Genomic DNA, 20,923 nt, shown 5'->3' with positions numbered 1-20,923 from the left:
TTTGTGTTAGTGTTTGTATTGACGTAAAATGGGGGTGATTTTTTTTTCTCGACTAACCCTATAGTGTATCGTTGGATAGATCTTTTAAAACCATTGGGGGGTTGCCAGGACGATTTTTCGATTCAGTGATTAGTTTGCAAATTATTCAACTTTAAAGTGCAAACTTTAATTAAAATCGACCGCACCCCCTCTAAAATCTAAACTAGGGTCGACGTGGTTCCTACTACTTTAACACCGGTTTTGTCTTTAGGTACGTAGGTAGAGCAGGTACCTAGTTGACATAAAGACGAATGCGTGGATTTCATTTATTTAATTTATACATCATATAAAAAGAGCCCTAAAAGAAAGTATGGTAATCTTCAAAGCGTTTATGTTATCTACACATGTTAAAAATGTATTGTTGGCCTTATAATGTATTCAAAACGCTGTGAGCAGTGGCGCCCATGTCGCTGTCGCGAAATAACTTCCGAAAAAGGGTTAGCAGCCATACTTCAAACCAAGGACACAACCTTATTAAATAGTAATGATTATACCGGATTTACACAGAAATGACGTGTATTAGTGACTTAATAATTTCTAATAAATGCACCACTCTACTCGTGAGGACTTGGTGACAAATTAGTTTATTGTAATCCCAAATCGAGGTTGACTTATTTCACGTTTTCGACTTGATCTCGCTAAAGTAAACTTATGGATAGGATCTATAAGTTGTATTTTGTATGGAAATACTTTTGATGTCGTTTTTTGTACAATTTCTAAGGCAAAAAGTAAATAAAATGAAGGGTCCACGGAAAAAACGTGTCTAGTCACCTAAGCAACTTTTTGAGTTATAGCGGTTTGAAAGTTAGTCATTACGAACAATTACTATGGTTACCATTTATTTAAAAGATCAAAAAATAGATTTTTTATTGTTTGTTTTTTTGTTGTTTAATGAGGAGGCCTGTGCCCAGCAGTGGGACGTATATAGGCTGGGATGATGATGATGATGAATGAACTAAAATAATTTCCTTGCTCACCCGCGAACTTACGATAGCTAAGCTTATGCACAATATGCGTGTTCATGCAGTTCCTCCACCTCCACACTGTAAGAACACACACAAATCACACAAACCCATCTATCACCACCACCACACTACACTGACGCGTTTCGAACTCAACCAGAGCTCATCTTCAGAGTGACACAACCGTACACCATGCTACCAGTTGTTAGACATCAACCACACAACACACAACTAACAACAACTGTCAATTGGTAGCATGGTGTACGGTTGTGTCACTCTGAAGATGAGCTCTGGTTGAGTTCGAAACGCGTCAGTGTAGTGTGGTGGTGGTGATAGATGGGTTTGTGTGATTTGTGTGTGTATAGTGTGGAGGTGGAGGAACTGCATGAACACAAATATTTTGCATAAGCTTAGCAATCGTAAGTTCGCGGGTGAGCAAGGAAATTATTTTAGTTCATTGATATGGACCTCTGCAAAGTAACGCCTGATTCAATAAATTGTTTTCAGATTATTTAATTCAATGGTAAGTCATAGTACTTTGTGAGCTGTACATTTTGGCATTTGTTTTTTTTATTATAATTATGATTAATGTTTTATTTTTGTATATGATTATGTTATTGCTATTATGTATTTTTATGTGTATCGAATAAATAAATGTTGTTTGTCTGTTGGCTCGTTTGCCATCCAATCGATTAAAAAAAAAAAACTCATTTTCAAAAAAAAGTGACTAGACATGTTCTTTCCGTGGACCCTTCACATACAGTAAAACTCACTTCAAACAACATAGCTTCAGTCAAAATGCATCTTAAGCGGCAAAGTATATACCTTTTCTAGATAGGGAAAATAAAACATATCATTAACTAATTTTGTGTGGGTACATTTATAAATTTGTGAGATTAATTATTTTAATGTGTATACAATTATTACGTTATTTAATAATTTATTATCCTAACTACTAATTTTATAAATGCGAAAGTTTGTGAGTAGTGTGTACTTATTTTGTACACACACACGCACGCACGCACGCACGCACGCACGCACGCACACACACACACACACACATTATAGTACGATTAGTGGGATAACGTAATCCATATTAAGCATGTCTGCAGTTTTGAACGATAATCCAATGCCAATAACAAACAATATCTACTTATCTGCAATTGGGTAATTCCAAATAAAGTTTAACCGAACTGTGATTACCTAGTGGCACTTAAGGACCATGTAAGAGAACTGAAGGACAATATCGTTGCTTAAACACAAAAGGGCCACAAGCAACTAATTTATACATACCTACGACAAGCTACCTACATACCTACTTTCATTTCCATACTTGGTTAAATGTGTTGTTTCTCTTGAGGCATGGTAATCCGTTGTTTAAAGAAAGAAACTTCGCATGTTCTTATTATGCAGGATCCTTTACATTATTCACATAGCCTTAAAAAACCAAGCCCAAGTGAAAATAAAAATATGTTTGGTTCAACAGTAATTTAAAAACTCTCCACATTCAAAGTTGAAGAAGGTTTCAATAGAAAAATGAGAGTCTCGTTTTAATTGGGTCACCCAGCAGGCCCAAGAGACACGTATTCACTCAACTTATATCGTCTGAACTCGCAGGTACCCTTTTAGATTCCGTAGGCCAAGGTTTCTCAAAGTGGGGTACGCGAACCCCTAGGGGTTCGCTATTCGACGGTAGGGGGTTCGCGACAAGGTTTACGTGATGGTGGCTGCAAGACTGGCAAGATGATTAAGATTGGGTTTTGGAGTCTTTTTGTATTTTTTATTTCAACTCCAAATTTGTTACTTATTTGTTTGTTACTTGTTGTTGTTTGTTTCAGTTTGTATTTTCGTTGGCAAGACGAATCTTACCTATATTTGTTACGATTTATTGAAATAAATAATATACATTATATTATCATGATGATTGAAATAAAAATAAACTTAGTTTCTCCAATAGCCAGTTTTATTACTTTCTTTGAGGGAGGGGGGGGAGGTAGGGGTTTCACTGTCGTCTAGAAACTTTAACAGGGGTACGTGGAGCCATAAGTTTGAGAAACCCTGCCGTAGACAGTCTAGATGAATAAGCTCGAGCCAAATCACGCTACCATTTAGCAAGTCTCATAGTTTTGTCAACAAAATTCCTAATCGACTCTATTTCGATTTAATATTTTTTGTTACGGAATCAGTGTCGATAACTTTTTGTTAAGAATTTCATTTTTCATTCAAGCTTTTTTGCTGATGGTACTTTTTGTTGACCATACTTGCACTGTCATCTACAATTAAACTACATTTCGGTACCAAATTTCAATTCAATAGTGTTAACCGTTGAGAAGTTGCGACCTGCAGAAACAATCTTGGCAGGACCACCAGAACTTCACTACCAGATTATTGTAGAGTCGCCGGATTTGCAGAAATATAAACAAATTTAATCACATTTGTTTATTCGTTGCTATCATGTCCATTTTAACTCAATCGGATACCAGAAAGTGACCGAAAAATGCATTAAATATTTAAGCATACATACACGTGAAGTTAATTTAAACTGTGAAAAAAATAGCATCTGCTCGGTTTATATTTGGAAGTTAGATCATTTTCTGAACTTAACATAAAATTATCTACACACTCACTCATCATGATGAATGGTGATGATGATGATTATCTTCACTCTTCATGATTTTAAAATAAATAAAAAATAAGTTGCTTTTTATATAAACAGCTTTGAAATACAAAAAAGTCACCCTCATAATAGTAATTATAAAAAGGTAGAAATATTCATCAAAATTTGACATAAGAAACTCGTAATTTATTCCATAAAACCAAGTTTGAAAAGATTCTTATACGTTCTTAATTTAATGAATAATGACTATATGGACCTACACTATAAATAAAAAAACACTTAAATCTGCCAATTATACCTAATGGATCCCTAAAATGTCAATTTGAAGTAGGCACCTTACCTTACCAAAAACGGACCAAACTTCTCATTAATGATGAAATGCGAACTGCTCGCCGAGCATATTTAAAACCGCCGTGGCTTGTGGCGAGACCTCTCGGGACAAATAGGTTTCCTTTGCCAGTCAACTTTACTTACGGAATAAATTTCAGACCACCGTTTGTCCTACTGGCGATTATGATGCCATCGTAATAATTTGTGACCTGTAGGTAGAACCGCCGCCGGTTCCCAGTAATTAAGCCGTGTGGGAGCAGTATGATAAAATTTGAGGGTCGAAAACGACATCCGCGTAAAAGGGAGTTAAAAATTTACGGTCACGAGAAGTTAGCCGAGCCTACCGCATAAAACGTGGCGAATTTATCTTTTTAGGGATCCGTATCCAAAGGGTGCCAACGGGACCCTATTACTGAGACTCCGCTGTCTGTCTGTCTGCCTGTCTTTCCGTCTGTCTGTCCGTCCGTCTGTCACAGGGCTATATCTCTTAAGCCGTAAAAGTTAGACAGTTGAAATTTTCACAGATTAAGTGTTACTGTGGCTGCTATAAAAAAATATGCTATAAAATAAAATAAAGTTAGAAATTAAAGGGGGTCTCCAACCAAAAAACGTGTTTTTTTCAGCGTCGTTAGCCGTTGCTAGGCAGCCAAGGTTGTTACCTAGCAACGGCCCTATGCCGTTTGAATGTTTACCTTTAAGTTTGCGATTTTAATGATGTTTTATAAAGCTTCGATAATATAATATAGTTTGAGTAGTTTATTCAACTTTGATAAAGCGCTCGCCAAATCCGCACCGTACTAATCACTATGTTTACCTATTGTTTTTTTTTTCACTAAAAAAATCATACTAAGTATTAAACTCTATTTACAAGGTTTATAATACAGTTTAAAATTAAAAAAAAAAATATTCACACTAGTCGAGCTTCTTATTATTTAATTACACAACATTAGTAGGCCGCCTTATTTCCCGCGAATGAACCGCCCTGACAGCCATTTTTTTTGAGCCGCGCGGCGCGGGCAAAGGTTTCAGAAGCAAACAGCCAGAACCAAAGAGGATGAGAATTCAAATTGTTTTTTATTCGAAATAGGTACTTGCACAAAGTGCTTACATTTCGGCGATATTTTTAGCTTTTCTTTAGCTTGCCCTGTTTGTTTTTTTTTATTGTTTATTTGGGTCAAATCTTGGAAGCACATTTTGACCCACTTCCATCCAATGGTCCGATAGACTTGAAATTTGGCAGACTTATGTAAATTAGGTAACAATACAATTATCTGGTAGTGACATCTTGGTGGTCCTGCCTGGATAGTCTCTGCAGGATGGGAATTCCTCAATAGTTAATAGTACCGACTGTACATTTGGTACAGATATGTAGTTTAGACGACAATCAACATTACAGGTACAGTCAACAAAAGTACATTCGGCAAAAAAAGCTTATATTTAAAATGAATTATTTATCAAAAACTTATTACAAGCATTATATTTATTACAGGCTTTTATTTAGTTTCACCTGTCCCGTTGTCTGTCTGTCTGTAGTCAAATCCTGCAAGTTAAATTTGGCCAACTTCCAGTAGTCAGATTGACTTGAAATTTGGAATACATATGTAAATCGCGTGACAATACAATAATCTAGTAGTGACATCCTGATAGTCTAGCCAGGATCGTCTTCGCAGGACGGAACTCTTCAACGGTTAATAGTATCAACTTGAAATTTGGTATGCAAATGTAGTTTGGATGACAATGCAAGTACAGTCAACAAAAAGTACAGTCAGCAAAAAAGCTTGTATTAAAAGTGAAATTTTTATGGTTAGGTTATTTGCAGTGAATCCGATGACAATGCAATATTATTATGACATGGAGTTGATCTGATGATAAAGCTAGCGGGTGACCATAGGAACTCTGTGATAAACGACACGACGGCATCGAGTCTGGACTCGTTTGATTCGTCTTGACGAGTACTTTGGTAACGGGGCATAAGGTACAGTCAGCAAAAAAAACTTATATTAGAAGAATTTTAAGAAAAACTTTTACTGAACCCTTCATGTAAGAGTCCGACTTGCACTTGACCATTTTTTGTATAATGACGTCATCTTTAATGAATTGATTATACATTCTGAACTTTTTCATAATTAAGTTGCTTGATGTTTTAGAAATGTTAATTGTGCAAATATTTTGGTAACCAATAAATGCTACATACCTATTTCAAATATAATAGGCTCAAATTTTATGGTATTGTTAATTTGTGTGCTAGAATTAAGTGTTGTGTTCATAATATGCTGTAATATACATGCCATGTTTATAGATATATGTATTATTGTCTGACACAATGTAAATTGTGGAAATAAATATACTGAATATACTGAATATTGGCCAGATAAAAAAATATTCTACATAGACCGCGGCTTTCAAAATATACTAAATTCTACGTACTATGTGTGAAAATCTTGAGGTTTTCCATAATATATTCAGTAAAAGGATCTTAAACCACGTGGGGAAACCCACGCATCTGTGTACAAGTATAAGACCAATTCAATGATGTGGGTGAAACCTGCGATGCCCAGTGGACCAAGCAGCATGACTTATTTATCTATAGTATGGCAGCGTGCATCTTTGTAATAAACGCAAACTTTAAGGGTAGTTAGTAAAATCCCTAATTAAAATAATTCATATTTTGTTTCTTTAAAAAATACGACTTTTCTTTCCTTATAAAATAAATTAGAACGCAATGTCACTACATGGTTTTTATTAAAAACGTCGTAGGTAATTGCTGAGACGTGACAACTTTCACATGTTGGCTTCTTTCTCGTGTCAAATTATTGCACACAATGTACTGCTGCCCGAAAAAAAAATCAAAAATAAAGTTTACGTCTTTTATGAAAAAGCGGCCTCTTTAACTAACGAGTAGATATGTTCACAATAATAAGGATTGGCATATTCTTCGTCTGATATCTCAGATAATAAGTTCTTAGAATAATTTGAGTTATCAGATGATGAAAACGACTCAGCTGAATCTAATCAATCTAATCAAATCGTGCTGTGGACGCAGTCAAGCCACTCATAGTACTGGGTGATTTTTACACCCTCAGTAATTGATAATGGATCGTCCATAATCATAATTTAAGTAAAACACCACACCTTAAATCGCAGAATGACCATGCACTTGGTAAAAAAATTAATAATTTTTGCTTGTTACCATAAAAAAAACGTTAACCTCACTAATACTGGTAAGATATTAAGATATTTAACGGAATCCGATAGGATTAATCCTTTCTGAATTTTGTACTGAATTTTATTCTTATATAATACAATATATATATAAGAATCAAATTAATTCATTTATATAATCCTACTGAATTTGATTCTGAAGCAAGCTTAGCCGTTATAATCTTCCATGTAAATTAGGATGGATCCTCAGATCCTGATTTGGTGCTTATGAGACCTAATTAAAGACAAAGTTCTGAGGTAACAAACTTAAAAATACAACCGAATTGATAACCTCCTCTTTATTTTGAAGTCGGTTAAAAATAATAAGCTGAGCCGGTTTTCAGACTTTGTTAGAAAACTAAAATAGAATTGATTTAGTGCGACCGGTTTCAAATGTTATGAAGCTCCAAGCTTCTGTTCCAATTTATGTTATTTCACTTCAAACTTCATAATTGATAGTTTTCTCGTAACATTCCAGTTTTCGGTACCGCGGTACCGTTTTAAAGTCAAAGCAGAAAACTATAAAATTAAATGTGTGTAAATAGCCTGTGTTGGTTGATATTTAACGTTTATTTAAAAGTTTATCTAGACCTTTATTATTGGTTCTGATTTTACCCATGGTAACAATAATTCGAAATTTGAGTAACTAGAATTTGAGTAGCTAGAAGCACTGTCAGTACACAATAGTTTTACTTTATTTACTCTTAACAATCAAAAGCCTTTTAGAGATCTAAAGCGAAACGAGTAAAAATTTCAGTAGCTGATATACATCGATAAATAGCTCAAAAATATATAGGCATGTATTTTTTTGCAAAGAAAATGTATATCATTTGGAGGTTTAATTCTTTTAGGTATTCGTATCTACAGCTGACTGTGGTTACGTACGTTATTTATTTGGTAAAGAATTAGGGAAAATAACGATCATGTGATCTACGTGGTAGGCTCTGATAGCCCATATTCCCATAGGATTATGCTTTATTCGAATGTGTAGTACTATGGGGGCTCATAAAAGTCATTAAAGGGCTGATTTACAAGAGCGATGAACAATCGAAGCTGATCCTGAAGTGCATAAAATAACTACATAATCTCGAATACTTCCATGACTAAATTTAAGCCACATTCAAAGGATAAGTTATAAGTATCGAACAACTTTGTTTTTTTTAAAGTTCAATGTCTAAAAACAGCTAAACAACAACTAAAAAAAAGCGAAACTAATTACAGCGTGTATTTTTGATACTACCTCAAACTGTAACTGGACGAAGATTTAATTTTTAATTTAGAATTAACTACCAGAGCGTAATTAATTTTTGAAATATTTTCGAGCAGCAATGCGTACAATAATTTGATACGCGAAAGAAGCGTTCTGTGACAGCTGTCACGCCAACAAGTGCGACGTTTGGAACAAAAACAAAGTAGTATCACGTCACATTGCGTGCTAATTAATTTTATAAGGAAAATAATAAGTCTATTTCTTTTACTAAAATGTAATAAAATGTGATAATTAGGACCTTCACTAACTACCCTTAAAGTTTGAGGTAGTATCAAAAATACACGCACAGGTTAGGTTAGTATCACATTAACGGCAACACGATTTAAGTCATACTTTTTGTAGAGTTAAGCATAAGCCTTGAGTGACAGTCTTGGCTCTTCATGAGTTCTGCCAACTTTTTAACGGTAAAAGCATTATGAGCTTTGTGAGCCACCCAGTTACCGTACCAACCCGTTGTGGCTGAAATGTTTTACTAAATTACTAGTAATTCTACTACTAAAGACTCGTAAGTAAGCATCGAATTTAAGTAATTGTTTAAGTGAACAATAACGTTTATTCTTACCACAACTTCGATCCCTGGTATCCTGAAGACTTTGAGCGGCGGCGCATCTCGCGGCTGGTACCGACAAAACTCTCTGTCTCCTCGTACCACTTGACAGAGTACAGAACTTCCTGCTCTAGGTCATACACGCACTGCATTCTCACTTTGGACCCCCGTTCGGCGGCTTCTGGGACTAACACGTGAACGTTGCGAAGACATAGGGAACCTGCAATAGAAAAACATTTTTTACGTCTATATTGTATAGTCATTTCATAGTTTTTAACTGTAATTTTTTCATGTAAACTTAGTGGAAATGAAATTATTTAGAAAAATTCTAATGAATGTATACCTATTTTGGCTTAATAATAATGACCCTTCAAGAATCAATCTATCTACATAATCGCAAAATTAAATTTAAACAAGACATTTTGGAGCTATCTCTTGGCTTTGTATTATTACTACTATATAGTTTAAAGACGTTGGAACTCTATATTGAGTTTAGAAATATCAAAGATCACTATTTGAATTTCATAGCGTGCAAGCATATCAAATTCATAGTTCAATTTACCATCTCATAACTTCAATAATGACTCAATATAAGTTTTTGACTGAAGATGAATACGTTTTAGATGAAGGAAGGTTGAGAACTTGAGAAACTGCTACTTTGGCAATTCCATACATTCCTGACGTTTAAAATCGTGAAACCTCTATTTTTATGGTATTTTGGTCTAAAGTTTGTATATAACTTTAGGGTATCTAAGCTATTTCGTGGTACTTGAGTTGAATATTCTTGTGCTTACCGTCTGTAGGTATATATGTGGTCCATATGGTAAAAACAGCATCAAAAAAACCTTTTTTTATAACGTAACAAATAATTACTCATTCATGCTTTCAACAAAACTACAAACAGTATCCTCGTATCCATGTCTCTCAAAATATTTTTTCTTTAATCAAAAATAAGAAAAACTTGTCTTGAACAGATTTCAGTTGAGTTTCTTGCCGGATTCTTCTCAGCAGAGGTTTTTCCGAACCGGTGGTAGTTTTTTTTACATAATAAGTGCTTGTTATGAATTGAATAAAGATATTTGACCTTGACTTTTACTTTAGGGCTTGTTCGTTAAAATGGTATCGTTAATATGGCGAAACGGGATAAGCGACATTCTTTGTGATATTGAGTTATATATAGCATTGAAATCAGCAGATTTTCTGCATCGAATGAGCTAGGTCTCTATGTCGACTTTTGTGTCTCTATGAAGACTTCCGTGTCGCTTATCCTATCGGTGATTTTTAGAAACATCGACTTAATTTATTACTACTAAGCGCTGTCTTTTTTATTAATTTTTGAATATTGGATATTAAATAAAATGTTTTTTTTTATATATATAATGTATCTTATATCGTTTGGCTTTTTTACGACTTTCCATCCATTTGTCGGTTATATATTTTACCTGATCGTATAACGTATTTTTATTTACATTGTATCATTTAACCTATATCTACAGAAAACCAAAATATTGCTTAGATTAAATAACCTAAACGTCATTATCCGCTATCACCTTTTACCTGATATTAGTTTCGAGAGTCATATCGCTATCCTTTTGTACCTGCAATAATAATTTGCAGCCAAGTTTTCGACAAATCATCATCACAGCCTAAATAGGCGTCTCACTGCTGGCGAAGGCCTCCTCTCAGAATGAGGCAAAAATAGTGTAACTACCCCCCCCAATAAAACTTTTCCGCCATTACTAACTAACCTAAAGCTCCTGAAACTGAAGCTAACTGTTAACTGCTAATTAAATCAAAACTCCTAAGCTCAAAGCTATGACCTACCTATATACAGCCTACCTATATAACTAGAGCTTATGAGTCCTACTGAGATGTCTGAAACCTACTATATGATAGCGCGAAGATGTGAATTGGCCATGTGATCGTCTAGTGGTTGTCTAGTGCAAATAAAATGATAGACCCCTCGTTGTGTCCGTCCTAGGTAACCCATACGGTACTTTTAGTGAAAGGTGAAGATTGGTGGTACAGTATTTAATTTAATAACAACTACCTATCGCCTTATATGATCACCCTGAGAGAGAGGAGCCTACTGCTCAAGACTTGAGAGTTGATAATTTTGGTAATTGCGTGGTTATGAAGTGGTTAATTAGTTAATAGTATAACAGCAAATCTCATCTGCCTATCAATTCTAATTTTTAGCTATGTTAGTTCCACAGCGGTGGATTCTAGACTCAAATGCAAGCTCAAATGTGGTATCTAGGTTAAAGTATATAATCACCAGCAATAATGCTTGCCAGTTGTTTGTAGATGAAATATATTTCCTTTCCTATAATGTATTAATGCACTATGTGTTAGGTTATTCTTACTTTTAGCTTGTATTTGTATTGATTGAATACTCATGAAGAATATAGGATTTATTTAGAAATAATCTACATCATCACTTTCAACGATTAATTATAAGCTTGAGGTTAATGTAGAAAGGGTTAATATATATAATTATATGTATAAACCCCCTTACCTCCCACCGTTTATAGACCGGGTTAGTAGATAATAAATCGGGTATTTCTTATCTTACCAAGTAAAGGCAGATTGTTAGATTTGCAGGTAAGTAGTATTCATTCACTACCCTATAGAAATACCAGCCAATTAATATCTATGGATGGAGGTAATGGTCTTCCCGTCTGTACAGTTAAACACAATATGAGTTACTCACTTTAAGATTACTGCAATTAATTATATTATTGTTTTGTAAGAATCTGTCGATAGCAGATAGTTTATACATTTATGATTAATTCAGTCTGGCTCTCAGTACATGAATAGCGTTCCCCCTGTCAAGAATAGAACTTTGCTACATGCCTAGCTTTGACCAATATATACACATAAATGTCGAGAATTTTCTTTGAATGGAATTATCAGTAGGTATCCCATAATTGGTGTCAACATCAGACATAGAAACTTTAATAGATTATTTTATCATTAATTTTCTATTTTCGTATTAGATGTCCCTAAGCGCTCCTTAAATCTAGACTTAATTCTAATCTTAAGATTAGGCAAAATCGCGCACCGTGCGGTACTCTCCCTAGGAATCACTATCCGACCGAATGGCCAGTTCAGTCAGACAACGATCCCCAAGCGAGTCCCCAGCAGCAGCATCATACATTCACCGGCGAATTTCTAATGATAACCGTTAGTTCCCTACTACAACGCCCTATAAACCGAACGCGTGTTAACCTAGACGACGTACGATCAAAACCTAACGGACCTTGCCTAGTTCTGGTCTCCTAGTACAATAAAAGTGGTAAAACCTACCAAACTCATGAAGTTTGGTTTTACGCCCTATAAACCTATGAAATACCGCCTAGTAAATACCTTCCCTACCACAAACCTATTCAACGTACCTAGATGCCCTAACAAACCTAACCTTGTATCGATCTACCTAGGCCCTAGGCTAAAATGTAATACTTACGTCCCAAAACTAGAGATGGCGAACACCTCACATTTATTTTTAATTGCGTGGTTGTGTAATGTTCAAAGTTTTCCGGAATGACAGGGAAAACTGCTAGCTAACTAACTAAGGGATCGAGGTGGCATCCTCTAGTGTACCTATTCCTAATCCTACGCCATGTGTAATAACCCCACCCGCGACCGAAGTCAGGGATGCGAGTGGAGTAGGGCGGAGAGATAATTGTGCGAATATATAATATATAGGGGGTCCAGACCACCGAACTCACGTGCACCGACACTGCGGATACACGGTGCCCGGGTACGCGCCGGGAGAAGATAGCCTGACCGCCAGAGTTGGCGACTATAGTCAGACGCGGAATCGTTCTCCTCAATTCCGTCCCGTCCCGAAGGACGTTATACCTCTAAACTTTCGTATATCACCGTTAGGTATCAGGTTTAGAGGCCGGGAACCTCGTCCCGTACAGTCCTACTTTCAAGCGATTATAAGCGGTCCGATCCCACAGAATAAGGAAAACTGGAGGGCTAATAGCAAAGGAACCGAAACAAAACGCATGGGTACTCCCTAGCGACATCGGCTCCGCTACCATCCGCCAGCTATTCAAACACAAAAATGAAGCCTGGAGAACTAACAGCGAAAAGACCGAAACAACGCGTGGTAACCCCAGCGACATCGGCCTAAACTGCCAGCCCGCCAGCTTATATACAAATAAAATCGCGTAGTTACTATGTAGATCAATTACCCAGCAGCGTAACGACCTGCACTTGAAAGAACCCAAAGTTGACTATCCGTTCCTACGAGCCGCAGCCCTTTTTATAGTTTTTCGTGCGACAGCGTGTATTCCTGCTATAACTACATCTACCCCACCTGCTAATACTGCTAACACTCCTACATTTCCTGCTCTATAAGCACTTCCTGTTTCCCAGCTACTAAGGCGCCAGCGCGTTAAGAGGTTTTCTTAATATTGCTGCGCCTCCGGCCGCCTGCGTTCCCTCGTTCCGTGCATTTCGGGCCCTTCCGCATATCGCTTCAGCTAAGTCTCGCGCATCTCGCGCGCTTTATGCTCCTACGGTTACAACTGCGCTTCCTAACATCCAAGCGTCTACAACTACAGTAGCTATTCAAGGTTTTCCTACAATTCATACGACTGCGCCTACACCTGTGTTTTAGGTTACTAAGGAGACAGAGCCGCTTAAGAGGTTTTATGTAATACCGGTGTTTACGTACACAGCTAAGACTCCTACTATTGCGCGATTCCGTGCGGCAGCGCCTCCCGCGCGTATACCTACACTTCCTGTTACACATACTACTGCAGCGCCAACGGCGTTTCGTGCTATGCGTTTCCGGCGTCCGGAGAGCTTAAGTAAATTCCTTCATTTCCTAGCACTCGTCCTACTGCAGAGACAGCGGCGTTTAGAGCATCACGTTTCGAGCTACTTAACCAATAGCTACACTTCCTATTCTTTCAAAGACAACGGTGTCTCATGCGTTTCGTAAACTCCGAGCTTTTACTAGAGCAACTGCGTTTCCTATCATACAAGCTATTACTGGGACAGTAGCGACCCGAGAGTTTTCTACACTTCGCGCCCTTGCGCCTACAACCGCGCTTTCAACTACCAGGGAGACAGAAGCGTTTAAGGGGTTACAAGCAACTCCTACACTTTGGCAAACAGCTAGACTTAATACTATTGCGAATTGTTACGAGGCAGCGGTGTCTACGCGCACATATACGTTCCCTACTATATCGACGTCTCATACTATGTGTTCCGAGAGCCAGAAACGCTTAAGCCTCCTCGCCATCTCCTAGCGTACGGACTATTACACAGGCCGTGGCGTTCTAAGCATCTAGTTTCGAGCTACTTGAACTTCAGTTATATTTCCTATTACTCCAGAGACAACGATGCCTCCCGTGTTTCGTAAACCTAAGGATTCTACGGCCGTAATGGATTTTCCTGTCACACGAGCTATTTACAAGCTAGCTGTGGCCCAAGGGTTTCCTACAATTCAAGCTTCTGTGTCTCTAACTGTGTCTTCGACTACCAGGGAGACAGAACCGCCTAAAGGGTTACAGTTAATTTCTACACTTCTTCATACAGCTAGTCTTTATACTATAGCGTAATACTATGCGACCGCGGCGCCTACTGCCGTGAGAATTATTACAAAGTCAACGGTTTCTCTCGCGATCCCGGCGTTTACATATATTCCTACATTTCACGACGTCACATATATAACTCAATCTCCTTATGCTTAACGCTCTCCTCGAGCTAAGCACCTAGCTGGATTTTCTACCTCACTAACTACCAGGATAACAGGAGTCATAAGGAGTATACAAGTACTTGATCTACAACTTTCCCGGGCCCTATATGCCTCCATGTTCGCGCTTCCAGCCGGATCTTTCACAGTATAAATCACCAGGAACGCATCACCTAACAGGAGTACTACGCGGTTTTACTAAGTCATTCGAGTGTGATAGAAATAGAGCTCGCGAAGGTCAGAATGAGACAGACATATGGCTGTCAGTTCCGAACGATAAAAGAAGAATATTGCAGCTTGAATGGAGTCGCCAGAGTGCGAAAGAAATAGAGTTTGTAAGAGTAAGAGCGAGACAGGTGAACGACTCTGAATAATGAATGAAGAATGAAACGTAAAAGTTGATTCTAAACAATATGTAAAAGAATTAGACCATGAGACGCACGATACCTTCTTCTCTATCCGCTTTTAATTTGTTTGTGATTATGGCCAAATCCCATGCATTTAAGGTAAATTTTATAATATGAATCACTAGGGAGGCAGCGCCTAATAGGAGAACTACCGATTTTATTAATGAAAGTGTTAGAACGCGAAGGAAATAAAGTTCATAAAGGTTGTAATGAGATAGTCATATTATCACCGTAAGATGAATGGAAGCGAAGGTTAGTTCTAAGTTTGAATAATGTATGGAGCTGTGAAAATCGAAGAGCTTTATTGTTTTATCATCAAGTATATTATATTTTATTTGAATCCATGTATTCACTTGTGATTAAATATAGTCACCCTTTCTTTTAATGTGATCATTTAGGTAAATAAATAAGCCATTAACCGAATAATAGAGACCAGACATGGTAAACAGCAGAGGCTTATTTAATACATTGTGAACTTTGCAGTAGTTATTTAATTTTATGTTTATTTATTTATTTATTCATATATTTGTGAACGAAGCGGTACAAGGTGTCTCTTGTTCCGTTTCAATCACCCCCAAATGTTTTTGTAAGTGGAAACTGTTAAACTGGAAAAAACATTTCAACAACCTTTCACAAATATATGAGTCTTAATTATCACTTTTAATTTATAAGCGCTCTTCCCATGAATGAAAATTGTGGCGTGGTGAGTATTTATGCCAAAAGGTATTGACCAAAGTAACTAGAGGAATCTTCAGACCTTTCGACAGTTTGATTATGGATCATTCATCACACCACGAGGGAGCGTCGGACAGAGGAACTGGTTGTGAGACAGTCAGCTCTAATAGCACTATATCAGCTCCTCCACCCCAGTCTTGCATCTGCCTGTCGACCGGAAATGGAGCCGCCAATATACCCTCCTCCAAAGCTGGATGGTCGAGCGCGAGGCATCAGTGTACATAAAGTACGGTATCCGTCATCGTGGGCCATAAACATCCGTTAATCAACAGTCTAACCCTAAACATCCCTCCAGCACCATGGACACTAGTCCTTTGGGTGAATGTGTAGTGTAGTGACGATTTAGCATTAGCACCTTAGCATCTGCTTGGGTGGAAATCGTATAGTAATGAATTTCTGGCGCCAGCTTCAACGCTGATGTCATTGATGACTTAACCTATCACCTTCTGCACAAGAAATCCATTTGACGAGTGCTGTATCAAAGGTTAAGCGCCGATAAACCATCATAGTTGCCCACAGAACTGTTGACTTGTTATAGCCTCTCACATTGTTATGATGTTAAGTCCCTAATTTTTTCGTCAGGTCAAATGATTATGAAACCAAAACACACTCTACTCATCCTTCCTCAACCTCTTTTTCACGCGCGCTATAACAAACCACCAGTCCATAAGAATAACTTAGATGTAGTGTTTTCAACGTTAAAATTAAGGTTGTTGAAAAGGACTTAATATTTCATCACTTCGATTATGTAAACAAGCAACCACCCAATATTGTTCATAACAAATAATATATCTTGCTAGCTTATACAGCCCACAAATTATCTGCCATCTGACTGCGTTCTGTTACTGCTCCTACGAGTGTCAACACACGAAATTCCAAGTAACTTCGTTCGCTTTAGATATTTGCCCTCCTCAACTTCATTGATGACGCACCCCGGACTACTCTACGATAATTTCAAAATTCTTCATCTAATTTACACCCTAGTTTTCCTTCTTATTCTTTTTGTAAGATTATAGATATTGCCGGACGACTATCAAAACGCAACCCGGTCCGTTCCGTTTCCATACGTTATTCATCTACGTTCCGTTTTAGGCCCAGAGCGTAATTTTGATAATCGCTATTAACATCTTTCCTGATTAATTTAATTAGCAAATAATATATTTCCACCGATTTTTGGTAATCCCGGTCATTCGCTAGATTTTATTTAGGTTTTATTTCTGGCTTGCGGCCATCTGAAATCTTAAATAACGCGGGTGTGTACTGCGAGGTTACTGAGCGGCTACTACCAACTCGAGGACCAAAGACCACTTCGCTCCATTCCTTTCGTTTGCACACCATCCGACATAAGCGTAAATGGTAAGTAATTTTGCGGAACCCTAACCTTAATTTGTTTGATTCAAGTCGTGTTCAAGTGATTTGGATTAATGCCTAAGTTAGAATACACCCCCCCGTTTATGCAGTCTTTTAATTCTAGTTAATTTATTATACCCAGCTATTACAACATACTACATATATCTCCCTTTTGTTCGTATCGCTCGTATTATTTTTATTACTTTTATAGCTAATAGCAATTACTGTTACTTTTTTTATAATCCAAAATGTATGATGTACTAGTTTCCTTAAACGTTGCGTCGTCATTTCTCCCCTTTTGTTAGGTGAATGAATAGGTAAATAACATATCCACAGCATGCTAAGTCGATAAGCGAATGAACTGTATGGTAGTATTTTAAATCTCAACCTTTTAACGCAACATTTAGTCGGTTTCGATCTAGCATCATTATTTTACATATTTATTTTACTCGCTCCAGGGCCCGATCTGCGGTGTTCGATGCCGATATCGGACCTGACGGCGTACTCTCCCTACACGTACTTTAGGTGTTGAGATGACTCATTGACGTAGTCGATAATCGATACCTCGCTCGCATTTAATCTTAAAACACCTAGCTGTGATTTTACCAATTTAATCAATGGACACAATTAATTTGCAGATTTCTCCGTTAAACATTAGCTATATATATATTGCTTCTCATTATCTTGCGGCCCACAACCGTTTTACGTCTATTTTGTCTATGGACATATGAAGTAGTGAGAAAAAAAAACTTAGCGCCAATGCATTAAGTCAAGCGACTGTCATTTATTTTTATTTCGAGCGATTTTCTCATTTGTCTTGGATTAACAACACAATTACTCAAATTAAATGTACTTTGCTGTGGTAACTGTGCGACGGAAGCTGCCCCAGCGTTTTTGTTGCAGCGTATAAAACAACACCCGGAGCCCGAATGTTGAACGTTGCATCTACTGATATCGACGATTTGTTGTTTCATAATGTTGCGGAGAAAATAAATTGTACAATAAGGAGAACCATGGGACATATAAGACCTTCATGAATCGAATTTGGATAATGACCTAAACGTACTGTATAAGTAAAGTAAAAGACAGCGTCTTCAGTAATACTTTGAACACCTGACTGTCATGTTCGAGTTTGTTTCATTGTGGCAGAGTTATTTCACCTTGACGTTAATTGAGTAAGGACCAACAAGAACCTATCATTCCTAAGTTCCACCATCTGCCTGTTCTCACTAAGCTTAAAAGTGTATTCTTGAAAAGCAAGAGAGGACCCGTACCCAATGGGTGAGTTGTCTTGTACCATTTATAATTTAGTATATATATTTTTATTAATACATTATTGTTTCACTCATTGTTGTTTACTCCCCTCATATCTTTTGTCTGTCTTGAGCTTATTTGTAATTAAATGACCGTTTGCATTTTTTTGTTACAGGTGACTAATAATGGAGGAAATGGAGTATGCGGTAGGCATGTCCCTTGCAACCCGTTCTGGCCTGACTTTATTAACAACTGTATATGCATATGACAAAGAAGAATTGTTCAATTTTCTATGATAAGCCCCTTAGGAGCATATAAAATGTATACATGTTAAGTAATTAATTTAATCACTATCACATTCAATTATGAAATTGGGTAATTTTGTTTATTGTGCATTATTAAATCTCTTCTTCATCGCTAGAGGTATTTACAGTAATCAAATACTATTATGATCAAGTTAGATTCTTTTGGCAAATCAACAGGCACATAACTTGGCTTTCTCTTAAATACCTATCTGCAATCCGGCCACTGCTGCCGCGTTTGTATCAGTTTATACTAGAATTGGTCTCTCTTTTTTTCTTTGGAAAGCCAACTATACAATAATGAATTACTGTTCCAGATCTCGTAATCCTATGATTTTAAGCGAAAAGGACCCTACCGCTGTTCTTTATGAACAAGACACACCCCTTTTTTTTAATAATTCCGCCTAAAGTGTGGTTCATATTTTGTGTTTAAGAATAAAGTTTTGGCTTTTTACCTTTTGTATTCATCATCTCTTTGTATTCATCCCAAGCCTTATGCCTACCAAAGAAATCCCTGCAAACTAATTGATAAAAGGTTCTTCCGTGCGCTAATACTATCCTAACAGCGAATTGCCCTGTTAAATTAATACTGAAATAAAATAGGTAAGTCAAGGTTTAGATTTAAAGTATACACCCCCTGACTATATAACTTTATAATATAATAAACTATTAACACCCCCCCGACTTTTCAACCTTATAAACCATAATATAGCTGAACTACTAAACCGCACGACTGGGCTTTCGTGGAAATCTCGCCAAAGCCCTCCCTGTCCGAGTGGAGGCCTGCGCCTAACAGAGGAACGCGTATATGGCTAGTATGATGATGATGACTAATTTTACCGTCTTGTCCTAAGTCAAAGTGAATTAACCTCATACATCACCCTCAGTAATAACTAATAACACAACAATACAACAACACAACCTAAATTTACCAACTTACTGATGCCTATCGATTCGATACAATTGTACCTCTAATCATTTAGAACGTAAAATTAATTATATTCGAATACACATACCTACAATTCGTATTGACTGTACTTGATTCCGGCCTACATATGGAACCCTTTTATAAATAATTATATTTTTATCAAGCAATGTGTATCGAATGACGCTAAATATTATTACGACACGGTTCCCACAGAGTACTTTATACATACATACAACTGAACTGACGGTTTCGTGTCGGGCTATGAACCAAACTGGATGACTGTACCTACCTAACCTATACCTTTTGTTACGAATTTTTATACAGATAAACAGATTAATTTTTATTTAGTAAAAATAGACATAAGCTAAACGTAGCACCCTATGAATAATAATTATTACCTTTTGTACCAACGCGACACATTCATTATAAAAACTCGGGTTATCCAATATCTCCGAGCAACAAAAAATGTTGTTATCTAAACTAAGTTCGATTTGACTATGATGGACAATAAAAATGTACCTGTATTACATAAATAACACAGAAATTAAATTTCAACTTTTACGCTAAACCATACAAAATAATGACAAGAAAACTTATCCTTTACTACAACTTGGCAGTATGGCCGTATGCCCTTTACTTTTCTGTTTCCCTTACTAGTCTATGGATTATTAAAAACAAACTGTGTCTATACGACGGCGAGCCTACTCCGAATCCGAAACTCGAGCATCGAAGCCCGTATAAGCACTGTCCTGCTCGCTCGCGCATTAAAGACTATAAGCATTAGAGGAACCGAATGATACGAACCGGGACCCACGAACCTCGCAGTAGCCCTGCAGGTTACCTACCTATATTTCTTTGACTTGACTGACCTAGATTATTGACCCTAATTGTTACTTTGAAACGATTCCAAAGAAGACAAGCAATGCAATGTGCAATTCAAGTAATCTACAGTAATATTTAGTGCAAAATAACCTAGCGACTGTTATGTTTACGTCTCAGACGATGCCTACCTACTCCAAGTTAAACACATAAGGTGATAAACTATGTGATAAAAGACTGAATAACGGGGTGCAAATTGTGTAAAATTAGTGTAATAAACTATGAACTATGAGTGAACACCGGACATGCAGTGATTTAAGTGGATAGAATTGGAAAACACAGTGATGGAACTTATTCATTAAGCATAATAAAATTGGAAACACTGTGACGGAACTAAGTCAGGCGGACAAAAACCGTAGTGTGTGAAAGGGTTGTTCTAAGCAATT

General features: G+C 37.0%; 1 pseudogene; it reads right to left on the bottom strand.

The window, feature by feature from the left end:
• Positions 1-20,923, bottom strand: part of LOC141432025 (uncharacterized) — a 118,236-nt pseudogene that overhangs the window by 35,137 nt on the left and 62,176 nt on the right.

This window comes from Choristoneura fumiferana, chromosome 10 (genome assembly GCF_025370935.1).
Source record: "Choristoneura fumiferana chromosome 10, NRCan_CFum_1, whole genome shotgun sequence".
NCBI classification, from domain to species: Eukaryota; Metazoa; Arthropoda; class Insecta; order Lepidoptera; family Tortricidae; genus Choristoneura; species Choristoneura fumiferana.
This window is presented reverse-complemented; position numbering and strand designations above follow the sequence as displayed.